At 50.2% G+C, this 16,814-nt stretch overlaps 1 long non-coding RNA gene across 1 annotated transcript; it reads right to left on the bottom strand.

Moving 5' to 3' along the window:
* Positions 1-125: 125 nt before the first annotated feature.
* On the bottom strand, positions 126-16,564 carry LOC136943654 (uncharacterized). Its single transcript, XR_010876702.1, has 3 exons — positions 16,408-16,564; positions 8,741-8,883; positions 126-464 (listed from the first exon to the last, which is right to left on the bottom strand). It is a non-coding gene; the product is annotated as an uncharacterized lncRNA (long non-coding RNA).
* Positions 16,565-16,814: the final 250 nt, after the last annotated feature.

The raw sequence follows: 16,814 nt of genomic DNA, 5'->3' as shown, positions 1-16,814 counted from the left end.
TGCTGGGGGGCCGCACTGGGCTGGGGCGGCTGCTGGGGAGGCTGCTGGGGCTGGGGGTGTGGAGGGGCTGCTGGGGCTGGGGAGGCTGCTGGGGCTGGGGGTGTGGAGGGGCTGCTGGGGCTGGGGGTGTGGAGGGGCTGGGGAGGCTGCTAGGGCTGGGGGTGTGGAGGCTGCTGGGGCTGGGGGTGTGGAGGGAGGCCTGCAGGCCTCAGCAGGGGGGAGCTCCTGATCCTGGTTCCACTCCTCTGCTTGTTCAGCTGGAGGTGAGGTGGGGGCTCTGACAGCGCTGTGGAGGTGAGGGACTCTCTGAGAGGGCTATGGGGGTGGAGGTGAGGTGGGGCTCCGACGGGGCTGTGGGGGTGGAGGTGAGAGTACTCAGGGGCAGGGAGACAGGTGGAGGGCAACGTTGGCTCGGGGTGAGAATCTCAAATCTTCCTTCTCACAGGGTCCCTGGGTCCACAACCCTAGAAAAAGACAGAAAACGACATTTGTATCAGCTAGGACTTACGCTGCGTTCACACTGCAGACTGCTAGTTATCCAAAACGGCAGAAATTATTTGTCTGCAATTAAGCAACATAACCCTCCACCGGCGCTCTCAATGGTGCATGAGTTAAGGAGTGGGTTGATATCTAAACCCTAATGGTCTTCTGGATACCTCAGCATTATTTAATCACATCTGCTGAGTGACTGGGAGCACACTCTCTGGTATGGAGATCAGGACTCAGGAGCACGCAGACTCAGACACACTGAACCAGACTGAACACACTTCCATTGTATCCCCTCCAGTATGCTCCTTTCAGGACAGTAAAAGCCCAACCAAATGTCACTCAAATCCAATAAGGGCCAGACAGCGCATCTTATTCAATCTGAAGACGGAATATTGTGCAAGAACAGAGCGATACGGCGTCTCTCGCAGATTACAGATCCATTTGCCACAAACACCGCGGAGGAACGAGAAGCAAATAAAGAAATACGGGGGAAAAAAAGGGATCGAGTCAAATCGCAGCTTCGACAAGCTTCCTCCACTGTTGCAAAGTGTTACTGATGTGGGGTTAGGTGACCGACGTTGGAGGGGCACGTCAGAGAGAGAGGCCCAGCGGCTTCTTCCCTCCTCTCACCCTGGCGCCCTAGCGAACACCAGAGGTGACAAACAACCTTGAGAAGGGAGAAAGAACCTTTTATCCATCCATGTCCATGTTCATCCACCCCCCCCCCCCCCTTTTTATTATTTGGTGTGTGTGCCATCCATCTTTGCCCTCTTGTTTTTTCGCCGGCTTGACCCCACAACCCCTGTCAGGCTGGCGCTACTCTTGAATGACTAAACACGCCCAAATTATTTGTTGAAGGATGTTCCGCAATTACCAGCGTTGGCCTCGTCCAGCGTTAATAACGCGATGTGTCTGTTCCCTTGTAGGCCTGCGCGACTCGCAAGCAATTAGTGGGCCGGGGGAAGCGCCCGTACCGAGGGGGGGGACAAATTAGTGGCGGTGCGGGCCGGTGTCTGTCACTTTTGATTTGCCCGAGGGGGACAAGGAGCCCCGACCTGTGCCCCACTTTTCACACATCCCTGACTGGGTAATGAGGGAACAAAGCAGGCCTCCTCAAGGCTGGGGGGACAAGACAGCCAGCCAGGCACCTTTAGAGGAGGCCAAGCAGCGGGACTCTGTGGGTGTGCGTACGTGTGTACGTGTGTGTGTGCTTGAGGGAGAGAGAGAGAGAGAGCGAGCGAGCAATGGAGACCAGAAAGAAGAACTAAAAGATATGGTCGAGTAAACTTCTGGTTGAGAGGCAGTCAGAAGAGGGGGGGGGGGTGGGGGGTTAACTTCTACGTGCGAGTTTTGCGGCCTTCGATTGGCTCAACTTGCTGCGCGTCGACACCGACGCCGTATATCTGCGTTTACTCAACGCCAACCTGGCGATGAAAATGTTCCACTCCGCTACCAAGACGGGACAACAACAACATAGCACGGTGGAGATAACACACCAGAGAGCGTCGCCGCGGCCAGGTAGCCAGGCAAGACGCGACACGCCGGGGGAAAGAGACTGCTGTGAGCCCCAGAGCCAGGAAGAAGCAGCCCCCCCCCCTTCCCCCTCCGACACATCCACTTCCCCACACACACAAACACACGGCTGGGTGATTGACACGGAGACACAGCTATCGCGATCGGCGAGTTCAGGGGGAGATACGACGGTTCCCCTGGCTACTGCTTGCGATAAGTGGGGGCCAAAAGAACAACAGACACAGGCTGGCAAAGTAAGCAATTGGGGGTCAAGCCTAGTCATGGTTTTCCAGAGAAAAACACACACACACACACACACAAAAGGAGGTGGGGAGGATATGGAAGGGAACGTGGGACCGGGCAAACTAAGTGGTTCTCCACAGGCTAGGTTTGTGTGAGGGAACTTTCGCTCCAGATGTCCCCAGCACCACCTCTTCTGCTCTGGGCTCAGCCAGGACTGGGAGAAGGTCATGTTGGGACTTGTCAAAGATGCAGCCAGTAGCAAAACAACAAATCCTTTCTGGACTTGGAATACTTGAGACTGCGCTCGGTAGAAGCGGTGGTGAAGAAGGACTAGCCTAGAGAAGACATATGGACCATTATCGAACCCATTTCGCAAATAGGAAAGGCAGGAATCTCTGTATTCTGCTCATTGGCATTTAAGTAAAATGATCCGAAGGTTCAATTGTAAACGATCCACCGTAGAGGTACGAGGAAAGGGGCCGGGGCATCGCATCACATCCTCAGAGAGGATTCTGGGAGAAGGGCCTCCTAGTTACTCTCTTCCCTGGGATGGAGAATGAAAGACGGCATTGTCATGTGAGATGCTGGTGGTGCCACCTGTATAGAATAATACCCCTTATAGTGAAGCAATGAGGCATGGACGTGGCTCCAGGGGAAGGAATTCTGGGTCGCACCGCTCAAAAGGCTGCAGGGAAATTCAAAGGGTTGGAAAGCCAAGAGGGGGTCAAAGCCAGAAGGAGAATCTTGCAAGATCTTCAAATCCTGTCTGAGAACTGAGGTGAGCAGTGCTCCCTCCATTAGGTCAAAGATAAAAGGTATCGTATGGTATTGCTGGTCGTCGTTACAGTTTCGGCCACTGCGGGGTAAAAGTCCACATTCCCGTTCCCCCGAGGAATTCAGCATTAATCTGAGGAAATGGAACGCTTCTTGAAGCTTTATTGTCCTGTGATCCAGGACTAACATGATCTTGCTCGCAACCCTTTAGAAAAGCCTCAGAATACAACCGTGATATTACACAAATCTTCAAAATAGCAATATGTTCCCCCCCCCCTTCTCTTCTCCCTGGATGTAATCCACACACACACACACACACACACACACACACAGCTCTGTAAAACAACCCTGGAGCTGCATGGTCTACTCTGCGCTGGGGGTCACAGACATCAATAATCCAGCCCTAATGCTTCTCCACTTCCTTCTCCCGATGGCTGGAGGGAGGACCAGACATCAATAATCAACCATTAATGCAGCTGCACTTCCCGGTCTGGAACGGCTACAGCCTAAATAAAAACAAAGCGAGCTGATTGACTGCATGCACCATTTAAAACGACCAAGCTCGGGAAAGAAAAACAAATGGACAAATGCCAGCGGGCTTTACTTTATCAGTGGAGGGTACGCCTAGATGTAGCCCACCGAAGCCCTGGGTGAATGCGAGCCCGGAGCAATGGAAAGGGCAGAGAGAAATGGTTCGTAAAGCAAAGAAAAGAGCGGCAGAAGACACATTTTCTCTTTCCGACAGCCTTGGAGAGAGAGAGACCCACTACAGCCCTAACTCCTGCTGCTGCCTCTATAGTGAGAGCAGTGTGGTATGCCATTTGTCTCTCTCTCTCTTTCTTTTCCTCCAGTTCCCTCTCTCTTCCCCAGCCTTGGCCCAGATCCCTGGCCCCTCCTGGGGCCCCTCCTTGCAGGCAGCCCTCTCCGTGCTGCAGGCAGCCTCTTCTCCGTGTCGGCGCCCTGCCCGAAATGCCTTTCAAGGCCTGCTAGACTGCAGGGCAGACTTCCTGGCTCCACTGCCATTGTTTGCTTGGCTGCTTTAGCGCCTCATCCCGGGAGTGGATTAGCATAAGAATACCCGGGCCGCACTGAGCCCCGTCTCTCCTCCAGCCCCGCGCTCGCTCGCTCTCCTCCTCCTCCTCCTGTCTCCTTCGCTTCTCATCCTCCTCTTTATCGTCATCTCGAGTTCCCTTTCTCCGCTGGAGTCACAATCTCGGCGGAATCTCTCGGTCTGGCTGCGGAGTTGGGAACTTAGCTAGTGTGTGAGTAAGGGTACATCATGCCATTACTGTCTGTAACTTTTTTTTTCTTTCTCTCCCTTCGAATACCCCTGGGATACCTGGGAACGTGGCGCAGACGCGCAGGCTAAAGTTAGCGCCCGCCAACAGTCAATTTGTTTTCATGGTTGGCCAGCGACAGAGGAGGACAACAAAGCTTGTTTGAACAAAGACAAGTGAACGAATGTGGCCAACTTTATGGAGGTTGGGCTTATCTCGTATGCCTCAATGTGACACCTTACCAAGCCTCTGTGTCATAAAGCATACAGATCATTAACACCTTTATCGAATCTCGCTTCTTGGGAGGAGAACTGTATTGTTGTAGGCCTAGCCTACGTACAAGGTCAGACTTCATTACATGAGTTCTCTAACCACAGTGACCTAAACTACTAGGAGATGCAGGCTGTCACACCTGATTCAAATGCAAGTTAACAGCATCAGTACTGTATGGTCCACGAACAAAACAAAAGTCACAATATTTGCCGTCACCAGGGGTGAGCATTTGATCACGATGAAACGTTTCATTTCAGTCTACGTCGACGGTGATCATTTATAATGACCTATTATTAATCATGGCCGAAGGGTTGCACCTCACCACTTGAGTTCGAATTTTAACCACCTTCCCTTTAATTTAAGCACTTTTTTTTTTTTTTTTTTTTCAAGGCACCTGGATAATAATTGTATCAGGAGATGTAGCTGTGGGCTGTGACTGACAGGTTGCGTACTCCAAAGGTTGGAAGCAAGTCAGGTGGTAAAGTGCGTTTGTAGTATTCCTGCTCTTGGTTGAGAAGGTTTACCTACACAGTTTACACACAACGGTGTTCTGATAACGGGCAGACCAACTGCCATACCGGCGAGCTGAAATGTCCTTTCTTTAAATCAACAATTTCCTCAACAATCATCCACACTCATTTGCTCAGCCCACACTGTGTGGTTGTGTCATGTACAGGGTGCCACTGAACCATCCACCTGTTCAAGGACTGTCTGTCTGCGCGTCACGCGTGGCACGCTCCATTATCGAGGGATATGATAGGCTGTTAGTGAGCCTGGGAATGGGCACGCTTGCTCATGCAACCGCTTTGAGGATACTCTACGCTATGTGCTTCCCTGGCTGGTAACTATCGAACATCCTGCTGAACAGTGCTCTTATACGTATAGTACCTTTCGCTTTCGTTTTAGTGGCCAGGCCTAGTTGAAAAATGCCTGCTGAAAAGCATACAACCAACCTTGCAGTGAGAAAGAAATGTATCTATGAAAGAAATCCATGAAAAGGAGGCTGCAGCCACACACATTGACAGCACTGGCCAGCCTGAACAGACCTTTACACACACCTTGCTATGAGTCAACACGAGTTTTGCGGGCAGAAATGGTCTTTCCAAGGACTAGTGGAGGTGATGGTGTGCTTGAGCACAGAGCTCTCTTTACAGAGCCAGCCCACTGTGAACACTGCCGGTGTTTCTCTCCCTGCGAGCTGGCCGCCCAGGTTCGGAATCTTACCCTCCACAGACAGCCAATTACTCCGACCACAGCTAATGCAGTCTCTAATAAGGCACGCTTGCGAGCGCACGTACGTGTAGTCACATGCGCGCGCACACGCACATGATCCAGGGACATGTGGACAGCCCAGTGCACAAAACCCACAACCCTGATTTGAGCCATACTGAAATTCCGGTACTGTACGAGAGGGGGGGAGGGGGCGGGGGGTGGGGGTGGAGAGGAGGTCATAAAAAAAAAAAAGGTCAGCCAATAGCAAAGCAACAAAACAATATTGTTTTTCAGGCCCTGGCTCCGGCAAGGTGCCCACTATCACTCCTCACATTTCCTGGAGCGCACCCGAGGAGAGGAGATTTTCCATTACCTGTTCACACATTCCAGGGGTCCCAGGGTGGGTGGAGGACAAGGAGGAGGAGGAGAACAGAGGTGGTGGAGAAGAAGGGGTGAAAGAAGAAAGAGGGGGGAAGAGGAGAAGGGGGTGCAGAGGAGAAGGAGGGGTGGAGGAGAAATAGAGGTGGAGGTGTATTTAGGGTGGAGGAGGAGGAGTAGTTAGTGGTGGAGGAGGAGGAGTTAGGGGTGGAGGAGGAGTAGTTAGGGGTGGAGGAGGAGGAGTTAGGGTTGTAGGAGGAGTTAGGGGTGGAGGAGGAGGAGTAGTTAGTGGTGGAGGAGGAGTTAGGGGTGGAGGAGGAGGAGATAGGGGTGGAGGAGGAGTTAAGGGTGGAGGAGGAGATAGGGGTGGAGGAGTTAAGGGTGGAGGAGGAGATAGGGGTGGAGGAGGAGATAGGGGTGGAGGAGGAGATAGGGGTGGAGGAGGAGTTAAGGGTGGAGGAGGGCTGATAAATGCTGCATGATGAGCAGTGAGCTCCAGCCTGTCCTTGTGAGAGAAGTCCTCCGCTGTCTGACTTCCAGAGGAGCCTCTCTGTCCACAGAGGGCTGGACAAGGGGACCCACTGAGGTGTCATTAGTGTCACTATTGTTCCCCCAGGGACAACACTACGGATACAGCATCATGACTCTCAGTTATGGCTGGTGCTGAGGTTCAAGTATTTCATTCAAGTCAATTAAGGCTTCCTTTCAAGCGCTTTACGGGGTGTTTGCTAGATGCACGTTTCTGAAACGATTCTGGTATTTGCAGAGTAATAACAGCCTAGAGGACTTGAATACCTGGGCTTTAACAGACATAGATAACCCCTAGCCCCTCACCTAGCCTACAGTAAATACCAGCTGCCAGAGTGAGCCATCTACAATGTGTTGCGTTGCACTGACTGCCCTCTCCTTTTGACTTACACCTCCAACTCTGCTGCACTGGAATTGTGCTGACGCAAAGCAGACACAATGGAACAAGGCCAAAGCACAAAAACCCCGGGCCGAGTGAAAGAGGGAGTGAAAAAGAGTGAGAGTGGGGTAGTGTTGTCACGGACGGTACCAAAATGTCAGTTGTCGGTACCAGTGGAATTTCACGGTACTCAATACCAAAGCAAAAAAAAATTGGTTACTGAACAACGCGCGTTCGCTGACAGTAACAGTCACCTACAATATCTAAGGCTGTGCTTACGACAACAACAACAGAACATTAACAATCGCAATGCATGTCGGCCTAAAGGCAAGAAATAGACATTAAGCAAACCTCAGCAGATGACTTGCAGATCATTTGTAGAGCTTAGGAATGAGGGTCTTGGAAAAGTATGGAGAGGGGGGGGGGGGGAGATAGCCGTGGGTCTGTCAGGGGGGAGGGGGTGACAACTAGCTTCTTCCATCAACAAGCCGGGCGTCACACGGAGTCGCATGTGGAATTTATGGTCCAGTGGGAGTGAAGCCTTCTCCAACAACAAGCCTGGCTGCTGTTCTGTCAACACCCCCCTCCCCTCCACCCCCCCCCCCCACCCCACTCTGGGCCCCTCTCCCCCCCCCCCCCGACACTTCACATCAGTCAGACCGCTCTACCTCAGGCTCCGTCCACAGCCAGGTTAAAAAGGAGCCACGGCCTTCCTTGCCGTTGACTACTGACAACAACAGAGTCCCCAGAGTGACACCCTAGGGTGAGTCCCACACGAGAGCCGGGAAGGCTGGGGCCGTGGGGGTGAACGCGAGAGAGGATGTGAGATATCCAGGGCTCCGCATTCTCTGTGGACATGTGGCAGCAATTTGCTCCAGCAGACTCCCTGACTCTGTCTGAAGGTCTGAAGGCGAGTGTGGAAGCTCAGGCGGCTTCTCCTTTTTTCTTTCCTCTAACAACAACAGAGGGCTGGAGCAACCGAACACACAGCAGCCTGTTACACTCAAGGTGCGCAACGGACGCAAAAAAAAGGTCTGGCTGTCAAACGTTCTTTTTTTTTCATTTTTAAGAATAATAGAACACGCACAACAGTTACATTTCAATTCAAAATAAATGAAACCGGACAAAATAAACAAAACACAGGTACCGCTCTGACCCTCGGCGTTCAGACATCGACTCCACCCTCAGCACACGCACACTCCCAGATGTGTAAACCTCCAGGAGTGTACATGAGCAATCAGGCCTTTTCCTGCTCCAAAGTCCTCCCGTTATTAATCAAAGCGGCAGACAGCTCCAATGACTCAATCTGGGATCGCAATTAGAAGCCAGGAAACCTTCCTGATTGGCCAGCTCTGGCTACAGTCAGAGGTCAAGGGTTAATCTTCTCAGTGTTGTTGGGGGGGGGGGGGAGAGGGAGGCGGTTAGAGCAATCACTGGTGCGTCACGTTCAAAAACTAACATTTGTTTGTGTTCCGTTTCGCAGGGGGAGAAATATCACAGAGACTAAATCCAAACAGAGATGCAATTCACCATCCAAGCGGGCAACCCCAACACATCTTGCTCACATTACCAACTGCATAGAACAGAGCGTGGACCATCGCTAAGGTCTAATCCAAGACAGGGGTCCCATCCTATCTCTGCGTGCGTGCGTGCGCGTGCTGGGTTCCAGTCTTACCTCACAGGAGGATCCATAGTGCAGGAACATGCTGAGGTGGAGGTGTGAGCGAAGCGTTGCTGGCGCTGGAGAACATACACATCCATGGGTGGTCGGATCTCACAGACACTGGTCACAGCGGACACGCACGGCACCATGGAGACCTGGCCAGGAGAGCGGAGGGGACGCGGGTTAGCATAGCAACGGTTATCCCATCGCTGTTTGTGAAGGGACTGTGAAGGTGGGAACGTCCCCCAGGACAGGAGCAACATGCCCCGGTGGTGAATGTCCGTATTGCATCGGGCGTCAGGGAAGAAGCATGTGTGGCACATGTAAGCAATATCGTCAGTTATTCTTTCTCCTCACTGCCCTGCGATCCGACACACACACACACACACACGATGGGGCTATAATGTAAGGAGGCTGTGCTGGGGGGGGGGGGGGGGGGGGGGTGTTGCTGGGCAACATGCAGTGCAGAGCTGAGGGAGGTATCGGATGACGGAGGGGTGAGGCGAGGAGCCACGCCACAGCAGACAGACTGTCACCGGTGGACCGGAGCCTGGGAAACCCAGCCCGACCCAAACCACCTCCACCCAGGGAAAGGGGGATTGCACACATCCAAGACTCCCCGTGTTCCCGTGGAGATGGCCCACCGTCCCTTCCAGAAAGCTTTGGCTCAGACATGTACCGGGACGAATGGCGTTTTGTCACCGGTCAAACTGTAGACTATTCTCAGACAATTAACCTCCCCCGCAGGTTATATTTGGACGAAAACACGGGTCATCTGTTCTTAGACTAGACTCGTTTTAGACTCCAGCCCGAGGAGCTGGGGGGAGCTGGGAGACGGGGTGTCCCCATGAAGCGCACTCCTGTTGGGCCTTGGCAGGGGGCTGTGCTGGGGGGTGGGGGAGGAGGAGGTCTGGCGTAGCCCCATGCTGTGGCTGTGGAGATAAGTGGAGCGGCATGGTGTGGATGTGGCCCAGCAGCCTGGGAGCCAGGCCCTGCTCTCCACACCAACACAGGGAGCATTCTTCCACACGAGAGGGCAGCGCTCCTCCAAGGGCTCAAAAGAGCCTTTATTTAGCAGCGAGGGGACGTCAAAGTGAGTTTATATTCGCACAGGACGGCCAGTGACTAGGACTTTCTCGTGGGGGCGGGGCGAGGGGGGAATAAACAGCACTGCATCAAATGGAAACCTGGTGGAGCAGAGCGGTGAAATGCTCTTTCGGGGGCAGGCAGTGAGACGGCATATGCAAGGGCCCCCGAGTCCATGTTCAAAACAACCATATAAAACACAACAGCAGCGAGCATTCCACCCAGTCACTTCTCCTAGCCAAATATTGAAAGAGAGAAGAAGAAAAAGCAAGTTGGAAAATAACGAAGGAAATACCGTTGAATAAAGTGCTGGTAAGTGGTTGGCGATACCAAAAGCTTAGCGGAATGAGACACACACACACACAGAGAACAAATGTATGGCAAGTGAAAGGCAGCACTGGGAGATGTGCACGGTGCTCCTCTGTTTACAACAAGGCCTCTGCTCCTGGACGGAACATCTCTCCACACCAGGCCTGGGTCACTGGAGGGTGCAGCCGATAATTGCCAACTAACCGCTCGGGGCTATTTATAAAGCCCTGAGAGTGGAGCAGGAATATGTTGTGAGGTCGGGAGCTCTGTCACAGCTCTGCACCACGGCTCCGCCGAGTTATTTCGAGTTAAAGCAACAATGTAGGAGTCACGGGGCGCACGGGAGGAGAAGGGAAACAAAGAACACGGCGGGCGTCTTGTAGCGCTACTCCGTCTGGGGCCTCGTCGGTCGTGCGGGGACACATTAGAGGACGGGGAGGATCGCACGTGACCTGGGAACCAGGTGGCATGCAGGGCGGCGGAACACGGGGGTTTCAGAGAGGCGTGGAAAATGGCGTTGCATGCAAAATACCTTTCATTGTCTCAGAGGTGTGCAACTGTGCTGTCTGACAGGAGAGTTGTGGAACCTGTCTTCCTGGCTGAAAAGGAACACGCGCACAGCTACGTGTCAGGCTACGCTATCCATGAGAGGACGCCAGCCGAGTGCAGACGGGAAAAAAAGCTCGACAACACAAAATATGTTTTGGAAAAAAAAAAGTCTGCGTCGATGCGTGAGCTTGTGTGCTAGGAAAGGAAGTGGAAGTGAAGCATTTGGAGATTCCATCGGCAAAGTTAATTCCGCGGGCTTACGCAAAACCAACAGAGTGGCACGAGAGCAGAGGGAAATGTGTCGAGGCTTGGAGGGGCAACTAATGCCATCAAAGTGAACGATCAGCCATAGCTAATTGAAATTAAAGACCATAAAGGGGAGGGAGGGGTGGGCTCCCTTCACACAGGGCCCTCTCTGTGTGGGAATGTGTGACAGGGCCTTGTGCAACCTTCCTATGGGGCGCACGCCAGTCTCCCTTCTCTCTCATAAGGATGGGTATTTTGCAATTAAATCGCTATTAAAATATTTGTATCGGCTTTTAGCGGTTCTTCTGTTGACCTAAATTACTTTTCTACTTAAATCACAGACCAAGTGTTTGTTGCGTGCCAGTGGTTGATTTCAAATCAACGAAGGAAAGGTATTGACACATAGCTCAAATTTATTCTGCTGAAATCACGCGAACTAAACTGGCTGTACCCTTTCGCAACTTTGTTTTGGTTTTCAAACCCTCACTCTTAATGAACACAGCCTAGGGTTAGCATGAAACCTTTTTTCCCCCCCTCATAAAGTTAAGAACAAGCATACAGGCTATTGGCTCATAAAATTCTATTGATGGCTGCAACATGGAACGAACTGGCATGTGTGTCCTTGTGCTGTATACATCCCCCAGGTACTGCCAGTTGGCTCAGAATGTGACCTGTCAATCAGTCAAAACAATCACTCACTGAAAACAGACGTCCACCCATTGTAGAGGACACAGGTCCAAAAGGGCAAAGATGCCCTTGTATTGGCCATCGATTAATATCGCATGGTATCGTACAAAATGTAAACCTACGTAATCAGCTTAAGCCTTAAACATGCACTATGCTAGGCTAATAACTAACAATTAGCCAAGCAAACTGTTGCGTCTGCTTCTACACATTAACTGGAGTCAGGTGGCTGAGCGGTTAGGGAATCGGGCTAGTAATCTGAAGGTTGCGAGTTCGATTCCCAGGCCGTGCCAAATGACGTTGTGTCCTTGGGCAAGGCACTTCACCCTACTTGCCTCGGGGGAATGTCTCTGTACTTACTGTAAGTCGCTCTGGATAAGAGCGTCTGCTAAATGACTAAATGTAAACTTCAACACATTAAATTCATCTCCTCCAGAGGAGATCTGTGGACTGTGCTCCGACTGGACCGAACGCTTGCCTTGTTTACTGCACTCTAGCAGATGGTGAAGTGAATTTTTGGTAACACAACCTTTTAGCTGACAAAGGTGTGCGACGACTAACATCAAAGTAGCAGGGATTTCATTGCTGTACTCCATGAAACCGAAGCAACTGAAAATGGATAGCCTCAATGGCAGAGACGAAGGGCTCACAATATTCGTCGGGTGGTAAACAAACCCAAACTGTCAGGCTACTTTTGTGTTTAACATGGTCCCAGTATGGGCTAATCCAGGTGAGAAACCGACAACTCTATTAGGGGTTATTTGACATGGGTCAAGACAGGGGTCAGGGTCACATTCACCATCAGGGAATCCCAGCAACGAACATAGAAAGGGATTAAGTTAAAAAAAAGGAAATGCCAAGTTGGAGAAGAATGAACCCTTCAGGACTTGATTCCCAAGTTTCCCGTAGATACATTCTCATATCTAGCTAAGTCGATCCCTTGAAGGCAACATTTTACAGACCTAGGAAGATATCTAGCTTGCTTTCTATCTCATCTACTTCCCTGGAACTATACAATACAGAGCCCATCTCTTCAACTGTCTTCCATCCCCATTACAGGAGCTGAAAGGGAAGCCTTCTTCCACTGGGCCTGCTTGGCCATCACATGACCACGTTCGCTTTTAGAAAAACACAGGGACACAAATAAATCACATTTCCACGGTTTCATAAAAACGAAGAAGGGGAGGAGGAGAGGGGGATTTCCCCAAATAACGTCAACAAACTCACTGACCTTCTCCACTTTATCAATTAAGAGATAGAGATCTTTCAGTTAAGTCTTCCACACAATGTCTGTTCCTCCCTGCCGGCCTGCATGGCCGTGACGCGGAGCCCTCTCTAAATTATTCACTGGAACGCCCGCTGTATTTAAAGGAGGATCGATACCATTAAAAGGACTGCAGCCTAGGCCTGGCCAACATGGTGCACGGCACACCGAAGCCAGTTCCACCTGAAAGCAACAGAACTAAACAATACTAAAAGGTTCCTATGTCCTGGACGGTTCACTATAGGATCCACTGCATATCTGTAACGAAAACACACGCTGATGGATTGAGTTAAAATCAATTGACAGTAGCCTAACCTTTACACTTGCAATAGGTTTAGCCAGCAACGTAGCTAGCCTACATATTGAAAATCTATCCTATAGATATTGACTGTTATAGTGTACACGAAACAGGGCATAGACCTGCAACAGCTACCTAAATTTAGCTACCTATATTCTAATACAGCTACCAATTCATAAATGTTTCTTAAGCAAGCAAGTCATCAAGCAAGTCCATTCATCTATGACAAATGGATGAGCCAGGGACAGTAGTGTGTCGCCTGCAGTATGCAGTGGCAGTCTGAGATGGCTCCAGGCAGCTATGGAGAGATGGGGAATCTCTAACGCAAATCGGCTGGTGCTCTGGAGAAACAGTTTGCATTCTGTGTACTACATTCTGAGGGTGACGGCTGAGATTTACTGGCTTTATTTATCCGGAGGGGGGCTCTCAGAGTCGGAGGTGGACTTATGGAGAACGAGAGAAGCAGTGGCCGATTGCATGTTTTCCTCCCCAGCTCAGCCACTCTGTCTCCAAGCTGAGGGTGAGTGGTGGTGGTGGAGGGGGGGGTGAGGTAGCAGTGAGAGAGAGAGAGACAGAGAGAGAGAGAAGGAGGAGGGGTTGACTGAGGGAGGCACGGCAGACAGAGGAACGTGAAACCTGATCTGTGCATGCGCCCCCCCCCCCCCCTTCCTCACTCCTCCTCCTCTCTCTCGTTCCCTCCATCTCCAGCACCTTCCCTCTGCCACCTCGCAAGAGAACCTTGGAGACTCCCCGAGCAATCCGATATCCCCCCCCCACACCCCCCGGCCTCTGAGATTGGAAACGCTCACAGTGAGAGAGAGAGAGGCTCTGAGACAACAGAAGCAGGGCACAGAAAGAGACACTTTAAAGAAACAGGAGGTTAGAAAAACAAGCATTGTAGATTTAAAGTGCTTGAGAAAATAAATGAGCGGGGGAATGTTTTGCTCCTCTGTTTCCCTGCACTTAGAGGGGACCTCTCATTAGAGTTTTCTTCGTGTTCGTGTTGTAAGCTTGAGTAACAAAAAACCTTTTCCACGGCTAAACCTAGCCCAAAACCAATATATTTAGCCTGAGACTAAAGGCCAAATTCGCATTTAATACCAAACATCAGACTCCATAATAGCTCAAACTATTCATCTGTAGCAGTTCAACACGACAAATCATTGGGTGATAACCATTCCATTAAACTGGTGTCTCTATTGGGGCGACGAGGGGGAGGGGACAAGTCAGGCCGTCTACGTCCTGACAGGCAGCATAACTCTGATTCTGATCTTCACCTCATGTGGACATAAATCACAACTGAATTATCTCCCATTTGCTGAACCCGATTCCAATTTCTGTCTAACCTCCATTACGCTTCCCTTCAGACACCAGGCAGTTACAGGGCTCTGGCTAATTAATCACACAAGCCCCCCCCCCCCCCCAGAAATGCACACACTCTCTCTCCTTCTCTCGACTCTCTGCTCCAAACACAGTTAGCAGGGTAATCAAGATACACCAGACTGTTCTGAGATTACCTGGCAGTGAAGCCTCCTAAGCCTGGGTTTGTTAGTCGTTCCCTTCCTGCTTACCTCTCCCCTCATCCTCACTCCTCCCCCAGTAATATTGGCCTGTGTTATTTCAGTAATGGAGAGAGCCCAGAGTGAGCTGTGGAATGTACAGCTGTCTGGCATATGTATAAGGTTCAATTTGAATCCCCTCCCCCCCCCTCCGCACCTCTGTATAAATGCACCACTCTCCCATACCCCTTCGGCCTGGTCTCCTCCAGGCCCTTTTAAAAGCAGACATTTTCATATAGTCGGGAGCTCCATCTGGTTTTTGACCTTGCTGGTTTTTGACCTCCCTGCGTTCTGGAGCCCTTTACACTTTAGAGCTGCCTTTAGCGTGGAAAGGTGGGGAGCACAGAGACAGTGCACTCTCTGCACTCTCCCTCAAAATTAAAACCAGCTTTAAACTTCCACATTTTTTCCAAAGAAGTGCCTAAAACATGGGACTAAAATAGCTAGTTAGTCTTAAGAGATACAACAACAGACTGAGGGAATTTTCCTTGGGAGAACCTACTGTTACTTACTGCAACTGAGACTGAAAGTCAAGGTGGCAGTTGATTCATCGTTACACAGCCTAATGCTTTGGTCACCCTTCACAGTCAGACATCTGATAAGATTGTACTTGTGTAGAGTAAGTGACAGAAGGTCACGGCATCAAGAGTCAAACAGTTGTAGACTAGTACACAATCTCGTGTGTGGACACGCTCATATTAACGTCCTATATCAAGCCTCTGGTTACATGAAGTCTCATCATTCAGAGTACAAGAAAAGGACTACCCCTAAAATGTAGTGCATGACTCAAGAGTGCCTGGTAATGGTTACTAATGATCACCAGATTTATCAGATGATAAAGCCAAAGCCATAGGCTGTGTTGTGTTAATGACAACCCTTAACATGTCTTGAGTTACTAGTACAATAGACTTTCTGAACGATCAGGCAGTATAACATCTATTGTGGTTAAATACTGACAAACCAAATAATCGTTTAAGGCATCTGGAAGGAAAACAACTCTAATCTAGCATTACAAGTTTGGCACAGCTAGTGCTACTGCAGTCTAACAAATGTAGGGTAGGCCTACGTTTAATCTCTTAAACGTAGTTTTGCATCTTTACGAGGTACTGTTTACTGAAGCTAGCTTGCTAAGCTTTCAAAAAATTGAACATGCAAGAAAAACTATGAACTTGGACCACAGTTCTGTCATTCAACTGGTTGTATTAAATTAGCTTAATATGTGTAGAAGCACAGTCAGTAATTATTTCAGTTATTATTAAATTGTTGTAAAATGTCTAAAATTGCCAACTGTTAATATCCAGCATATTCTGTGCCCAAATGTGGAACGCTAACTTCTAGCTAGACAACGCTAGTAGTAGTCGTACTAGCACGTAGCTAGTCCAGCTTCAACATACACACACAGGCAATGCAGTTAGCTAGCTAGCAAGCTACTGTAGCAAGTTTTCGCTTACAAGAAAAACCCTCAGCGCCACCTCTCCAACAGAATCCTTAATGAAATCCAAATAACCAGCCAAATATACAATGTTTTGATTCTAGTAAACCCAACAACCGAACGAAATTAGTTGCTGACCCCAGTATTTATTTTCAGACGCAAAACAAAACTTTTTACGCCACAACACTCGAGGCCAAAATCACAGGTTGCGATCTTCTTTACTATTAGTAATACTAGGTAATTATAGCTCACCTTTTCTACTGCAGTAGAGTGTTGACTTTGTACCTGTCCACGCTTTCCAAATATTTCTTTATATCGGCAAAAAGTTGCACGAATGTCCATATATTTCCCAAAATACCCGTGACGATCGGTCTTGTTCTGTTCGCTCGCAGTTCAGGCTGTGGCTGTCTTTGCCATTTGGAGCACACATACCAGCCCTGAGCGAGACGAGATCATTCCATACCAAAAAACCTTCCAATCACGGCAGCGAGTACGCAACCACTTGAGGGGGAGCGAGTTGCGGCGGGTACCAAAGGCTAGTGCTACCCAACACGAAATCCAACAGGCTACCCCTTCCAACTCTTTGATGCCACCTGCCGTCGACAATGCCACACCAAGGTGCTTCCCTTTCAAAACAATTGCGCACAATAAGTTATCAA

Source organism: Osmerus mordax, chromosome 5 (genome assembly GCF_038355195.1).
Source record: "Osmerus mordax isolate fOsmMor3 chromosome 5, fOsmMor3.pri, whole genome shotgun sequence".
In the NCBI taxonomy this organism is placed as follows: domain Eukaryota; kingdom Metazoa; phylum Chordata; class Actinopteri; order Osmeriformes; family Osmeridae; genus Osmerus; species Osmerus mordax.
Note: the sequence above shows the minus strand (reverse complement) of the source record. Positions and strands in the feature narration are given on the sequence as shown.